The sequence below is a fragment of the Elephantulus edwardii genome, unplaced genomic scaffold (genome assembly GCF_000299155.1).
Source record: "Elephantulus edwardii isolate Elephantulus edwardi_28Jun2011 unplaced genomic scaffold, EleEdw1.0 scaffold00134, whole genome shotgun sequence".
NCBI lineage: Eukaryota > Metazoa > Chordata > Mammalia > Macroscelidea > Macroscelididae > Elephantulus > Elephantulus edwardii.
In genome coordinates, this window is record NW_006399884.1 from 3,775,901 (window position 1) to 3,783,582 (window position 7,682).

The following is a 7,682-nucleotide window of genomic DNA, read 5'->3' on the forward strand; positions in this document are numbered from 1 at the left end:
AGAAGCTGTGCCTTTTAATTATGGCACATTCTTTATGTATGTTGTTAGGAGCATCAGTCCTTGGAAAAAGACGTCATGCTTGGTCAGTGAAAGAGAGAAAAACCCTTATGAGACAGGCTGACATAGTGGACTTGAGCGTAGTGGAGAGTGAGAGAATGGTGCTGGATGAGTGAAGTTTCAATCTCTTTTTAAAAATTTTTTTAAAATTTTATTATTTCTTTGTGTGTGTACTGTCAAATCAGATCTGACTAGTTTTGTTTTGTTATTGTTATGCGCCGTCGAGGCGTTTGCGACTCATAGCGACCCTATGTACAACAGCCCTAAACCCCGCTCTATCCTGCGCCAATCACATTGCCTCTGACATACCCATCCCGATTACCCCAGTCACTGAATCAATCCACCTCATAGAGGGTCTTCCCCTCCTGCACTGTCCCGCTACTCTACCCAGCATGATGTCCCTCTCTAAAGACCTGTCTCTCCTTACAACATGTCCAAAGTATGTCAGACGAAGCCCCAGAATCTTTGCCTCCAAGGAGTAGCCTGGTTTAACCCTTTCCAGGATGAATCTGTTTGTTTTCTTGGCAGTCCATGGTACATTCAATACTTTTCTCCAGCACCACAGCTCAAAGTGTCAATTCTCCTTCTGTCCTCCCTAGTCATTGTCCAGCTCTCTGATGCATAACAAGGGATTGAAAAGACCATGACCTGTATCAGGCGCACCTTCGTTTCCAAAGAGACACCGGACTAGTAGAGGAGGATATTTCCCCTCCTTCTCAGAGAGCATGTGGTGGATTCGAACTGCGTACCTCTGGGATTGCAGTGCAGCTTCTTGCCACTAGGCCACCAGAGCTCCCTGGTTTCAATCGCTTGTTCACTAGGACACTCTGAGTCATAGTTGACTTGAGAGCACCTACCAACAGCAAAAAACATGATGGGAAGAGTCACTTATGCTTTGTGTAAGTTGGAAATGAGTTTGGTTGCAGTTAAAAGAAATTCTGAAGCAATGGTTTTAAGAAACTGAGTTGTTATTTTGCTTCTGTGGAAACCTGGAGATAAGGAAACAGATCTGGCAACTTATGATATTATCTGGAACTCAGACATTGCATTTTTTCACAGAAATCCATACACCATATCTATATTTTAAGCATAAAATAAGGAAGAGAAAAGAGAAAGAATAAAATCTTTATACCAGCAGAATCTTAATTTAAAAAAAAACCCTGGAGGTTCCTTTTAGTGATTCTGCATACTTCTCTGGGCTTTAGTTATTTACAAGAGGGTCTGGAAAGGCAGGAAACATAGTGATTCAACAAACAAAATTTAAGTTCTAATGATAAATAGAAAAGAGAAAAATATACTTTGCATAAGTATGATGATTCATTTTATGTGTTAATTCTATGCGCTAGCTATAATGAACACTAAGTACTCTAGTCAAACACTAGTTTATATGTTGCCTTAAAGGTATTTATTTATATATTTAAAATGGGTTAACTTTTGCTAAAGCAGACATTTGTACTTTGCAACAGTTCATAGACCAAGGACCCAAGTGGTGCCTTGGGGGTTGAATAGTTCCTTTGGCCATCCTTTTATATTTATACAAGAATTTTGTTGTTGTGTACCATTGAGGTAGAACCAATTCAGTTGACCCTCTAGTGGGTTTTCAGAGGTATGAAATAACCTAGGAGGAGATGGACTCACTTTCTCCCATAAAACAGCTGTGAATTTGAACTGTGAGTCTTTGGGTTGACAGCATAATTCCTACCACTAAGCCACCACAGTTCCTCGATAAGAAGTTTAAGAAAGACCTACTGTACTTCCTTACGCTACTTATTTCTAGTTGTGCTTGTTTGGAAATAAACAAGCACTTAATCTATTAACTACTTCAAGTCATAATTCAATGTTTAACTCAACCTGCGCTCCATGTCATATTAGGAAGCACATCTCTCAGAAAGCGTTTCTTCTAACTCATCTCTGCTTCAGACAATCCTATTCTAGTCTAGGCTCATTCATCTCTTGTAGGACTTGGCTCAAATAGGAAAGAAGAAAGAGCACAAGTCACTATTCTGAATTGTTTCCACCATTTTCCTTACACAATAGCCTGGGTTTGCACATGGTCAATGCTGCATGTAGTGATTTTAAGCAAATGTTTCATTGCTGAAAAAAGAGTCAGCAGCTGCTTGCAATTGAAATTCCACTAAAATGGCTTAACCTAACTGGAGTTTATTCTACTCATAAAAAAAAAAAAGTGGAGGTGGGCAAACATCTGTTCTATAAAGTCAGCAACGATTTGTGTTCCTTCTTTCTCTTTGCTCCACCAAAATGAGCATGTGATAGTTGTCCTTAAGCTTGTGTTTCAGGGTTACAAATGTCTGTTCTATTTTCTTATCTTCATTACATATTATTGTTGTTGTTACGTGCTGTCGAAGTCAAGTCGAACTCATAGTGACCCTATCAACGAAAGATCTGAACCCTAATCTATCCTGTGCCATCCTCACACTTCCTGAAACGCAAGAGCCTATTGCAGCAGTAACCATGTCAATCCACGTGGCTGAGGGTCTTCCTCCCCTTTGTCAACCCTCCACCCTTCCCAGCATCGTGTCCATCTCCAAGGAATAGCACCTCCTAGCAACATGCCCAAAGTATGTAGAAGCCTCATCATTCTTGCATCTTCCTCACTTTCAGCAAAGTATGATTGTGTCATTTCCACAATGCAGATTGTTGATGAGCCTCCCTCCCATCCTGATACCACACTCGTCCTCACAGAGTCCACCTTCTTGGATAATTTTCTCAGTATACAGATTGAATAGGAATGGAGAGATAATACAACCCTGGTGTCCTTCCTTCCCAATTCCAAACCAAGCAGTGCTTCCCTTCTATGTTCTAACAACAGCCTCCTGGTCCAGGTATAAGTTTCACATAGCACAATCAAGTGCTCTGGGATTCCCATTCTTCTCAATGTCAGCCACAAGTTGTTAGGATCCACACAGTCAAATGTCTTTGCATAGTCAACAAAGCACAAATAGACATTTTTCTGGTATTACTTACTTTCAGTCAGAATCCACTGCTGACATCAGATGGATATGCCTGGTGCCATGGCCTCTTCTAAATCCTTCTTGAACTTCTGGAAATTCCCTATCTATGTACTGTTTCAGACATTTTTGAATGATCTTCAGCAGCAGTTTGCTTGCATGTGATACCAATGGTATTGTTCAATAGTTTCCACATTCGGTTAGATTGCCTTTCTTGGGAATGGGAACAAATATGAACTTCTTCCAAACTGTTGGCTTCCTAATTTCCATTTCGAGTTCCACCCTGAAATACGATCTTATGAGTGATAGAAAAATATCTATACACATACAAGGAATACCTGTTAACATTACTTATTGTTGTTATGTGCCATCAAGTCACCTGTGATTCATAGTGACCCTATGTACAACAGCCCTAAACCCTGCTTTATCCTATGTCAGTCTTACTGTCTCTGATACACCTTCCCCCATTACCCCAGCCACTGAATCAATCTATCTCATCAAGGTTCTTCTTCTCCTGTGCTGTCCCTCCATCCTCCCAAGCATGACGTTCCACATGCAACACGTCCAAATTATGTCAGATGAAATTTCAAAATCTTTGCCTCCTAGGAGCAGCCTGGCTTCACCTTCTTCAGGGTGAACTTGTTTGTTCTCCTGGCAGTCCGTGGTATATTCAATACTCTTCTCCAACACCACAGCCCAAAGAAATCAATTCTCCTTCTACTATCCCTAGTCATTGTCCAGCATTCTGATGCATAGCAAGTAATAGCAAATACAATGGCCTGTGACCTAAATATACTTCTAATATCTACATTCAATTTAACTGTAAAATGGATGTAAAAATATATGCACGAAGTATGACTTCCCTGGGAATCCTTAATACATGCTAGCCTTCTGTGATATCTTTTCTCTATAATTCAAATAAAAGTGGCTTAATTGCCTTTTGTTGATGATAGGACATCTAGTATACTTTACACTTTATTTAATCTATCTACAAGGAGCTCTTTTGGCCTAATGGGTAAAGAGTTGCACTGTCAACCCAATAACACAGTGCAAATTCATCAGCTGCTTCTCAAGAAACAAATGGACAATCTCTTGTGTGCTTTACTGTCTCTGAAAAGCCACTGGAGGTTCAGCTATGAGTTGGGACTGACTTGACAGCACATAACAAGAAATCTATCAATGGACTTTTGGGTATCTCTTCCTTGCTATATATCTAATCCTTCTGAATTCTCAGTTCATCTTCTACATCTGAAATTTCCATAGTATATGGGGGAACAGTTTAAACAACAAAATATTTCCACTTTATGTTGAATCAATTTTCTAAAGCCCCACAAATAATTTGCTTCACCAGAAACTCACCTCTAGTTATTCATTCTGGCTGCATTTCAGCTAATGATAGTGAACCCTATGTGATAGATGAGAACTATCCACAGAGATGCCTAGGCTGTGATGTTGATAGCAAAATGTCAGGTCTTCTTCTCAGGCAGCTGCTGATGGGCCCACTTGTTGACATTTTGGTTAGCAGACAGGTGCTTAACCATTACAACACTAGAGCTTCTAAAAATATCATCTGACATACCTATATATATATATATATGGTTATGGGAGTAGCACCTTAGGGACCCCATTTTGAAGGAGCCAGTGCTCAAATTAGAATTACTATTATTTAACTTTTTTTTCTTATGCAGAGGAATTTGGCCCTTTATAGGCTTTGCTTTAATTGTTCTAATCATATCCAAGGCCATCATAGTCTTTGCTGTTGTTATGTTCTGTCAAGTTACCTGAGACTCATAGCAACCCAGTGCACAATAGCTCTGAATCCTGTCCTATTCTGAGTCAGTCTCACTGTCTCTGACATACCTGCCCCCATTACCCCAGTTACTGTGACAATCCCTCTCATCCAGGGTCTTCTTCTCCTGCACAACCCCTTCACCCTTCTAAGCATGATGTCCTCTCCAAAGACTGGTCCCTCAGGCAACATGCCCAAAATATGTGCGATGGCATTTCAAAATCCTTGCCTCTGAGTAGCATCTTGGTTTTATTGTCTACAAGATAGACCAGTTTGTTCTCATGGCAGTTCATGGTATGTTCAAGACTTTTCTCCAGCACCACAACTTAAAGGCAGTGATGCGTCTGTCACCTTTAGTCATTGTCCAGCTCTCTGATGCATAGAAAGTAACTGCTAACACGATGGCCTGGGCCAGGTGGGTGCACCTTATTCTCTAGACTGACATCTAGGCTATAATACAATCTTCTTAAAAATAATACTTTTTCCTGAAATTTTCAACTTAAAACTTTTAAACTTCCTATTTCTTTTTGTACAGTATCCAATACACATAGTATCTTACCAGATTATAGTAAAATCACATGATACAACAAATGTTAAAGTGGCAATGCATTTAATTCATGCTAAACTCTATTTTATAAAGTTGATATATTTAAAACTGCATAAACACTTTCAGAATTCTGTGTTAAAATAAAAATATTTGGTAATTTTTAATAATTTTAAATAACCAGCATGAAATTATATGTGTAAAAATATTTCTTGAAACTCTAGAATTAAAAAAAAACTTTTTTAAACTTCTAGTTATCTTTTATACTTTATGAATATGTCAGAAATACATCAATAAATAACAATGAAGTGATTAAGTATTAACCACTTAGTTTCATCTTCAAGTCTTGTTAATCATGTAGTCTTATCTTCAGCTAAACTAGGCTGGAATGGAGAATTTGAAAAAAATGTTTAAACTTTCAGGTTCTTTATCTAGGAAGTTCTTAAATTTCACTATTAATAGGCCCACTTTTTGCTGTGTAACATTAAAGTTTCCAGTTAAGTAGTTAACAGCAACCTTTTACATAGGCTTAATCTAAAATAACTTAATTCTTTTCTTGAAGTAAAAAATGGTAGAAAACTGGATTTTTAAAAAGACATGTAAAGATACAGAAATACAAAGAACACAAAATCAAAGTATTTGGAAAGGGTTGGGAGCTTATAGTCTTCAGCAAGATCACAAAGTACACAAAAATTCTATGGCATTTTCAACTACATTCTCATGTTTGTCTTTAAAGTCTTCATCAACATCCAACATTAATATAGGTATCTCCTGTAAATAATCAAAGGTGGCTTTCAGTGTTCTATGCAATAGCTTAGCTTTTATGCTTAAAGTGAAACTTATCTAAATATTCAAGAGGAATGCCTTTTTCTTCATTTCATAAATATATTCTATTCAATCATGTTTCTAGAGTAGCTAAAAGATAAATTATTCCATCCAGTTCAAAGCTTTGGTCATACTGGTTGTTCATCCAGTCATGCCAGTCTTGATAAATTGTCCATTCTGTTTCCTTCATTTAGTCATATTCATTTAAATTAGATGCAAAAATATAATAGTCGCTATAAACAGAACATTTTAAAAAAAAGAATATTGGTTTCTCAGCATATTTAAAACTGCCATTGAGAGAGGGAAGTTGAGCTGTATTCTCCAGAAGCAGAAGTAAGTCTGAAGATAAAAGACCATTATTCAGTTTTCTCACGTGCCATCTGAGGGACATTATCACTACTTTTCTGAGATGTCATCAGTTCCTCAAATTCATCTTGAGCAATTTGAACATTGCATTACCTGAAAATAGATTCTTGAATCACTTCCTAACTCTCATCTATTTATTTAAAGATACTTACAAAATGAACTTCACTGCAGCAGTGTTCTTTTCCATGGAAATTTTCTTGATGTGCATCACCGGAGAACTGGCTTTCAGAGATGGCAGATTCTCTTAGATAGGGTCGCCCTTCTATCAGTTATTGAGAACTCATGTGGCTTAAGCAAAGAAGGTTAGGGGGTGGCTGCAGATGTGTGCTCTGGAACTTACTGAAAGGGAGAAATTTTAAGACAAACAAGTCTAGAAAATTCTCTTACGTTTTTAGAAGTTTAATCCAAAAGCAATTTTTTCAATGTCTAATTTGTAGATATGCATGGATTTGTGTAATTTTGAGAAATTCTCTCCACTGCCATGTAGGTAGGTGAATTCATTGGTGATCGGTTCTTTGATAATCTGTTCTTGCTTTATTTGCCTTGATTTGCCATTTTACATACACAATTTGAAAAAACATAATTTCTATAAAACATCTCTTCTATACCAACTGTAAGTCATGTGGAACTGAAGTTTTTCCCTAATTTTATCTACCTTCATGTCCCCAGTACCTAGCACAATATCAGGTAATTATTATTATTATTATTATTATTATTATTATTATTATGTGCCATTGAGTCAACTACCATAAAAAGAGACCCCTGAACAATAGATTTGGACCTTGCTTGATTGTCCTGCACTATCCGTACAGTTTTTGATGTTCTCTATCTCAAGTGGCAGGCACTATGTCAGTTAATATTGTGAAAGGTGTTCCTCTCTTTCTCTAACCTTTCACCATTGCCAGTAAGAGGTCTTGGTGTCTTAGTGGTAAGACATTGCACTGCCAATTCAAAGGCAAATGATTCAAATCCATCAATTGCTCTGTGGATGAAAGATGGGCAATCTCTGCTCATGCAACTTACTGCCTATGAAGACCTTCTTGAGAGCCAAATATTGATCAGTTCCTACTTGATGGTATGTAACAACAATAAAAACCATTTCTCCTGATAATATGGCCAAAATCTGAAAGTT

At 37.6% G+C, this 7,682-nt stretch overlaps 1 pseudogene; it reads right to left on the minus strand.

Annotated features, from left to right (window-relative positions):
- Window positions 1-6,034: 6,034 nt before the first annotated feature.
- Window positions 6,035-7,211, minus strand: LOC102845743 (annotated as a pseudogene).
- Window positions 7,212-7,682: the final 471 nt, after the last annotated feature.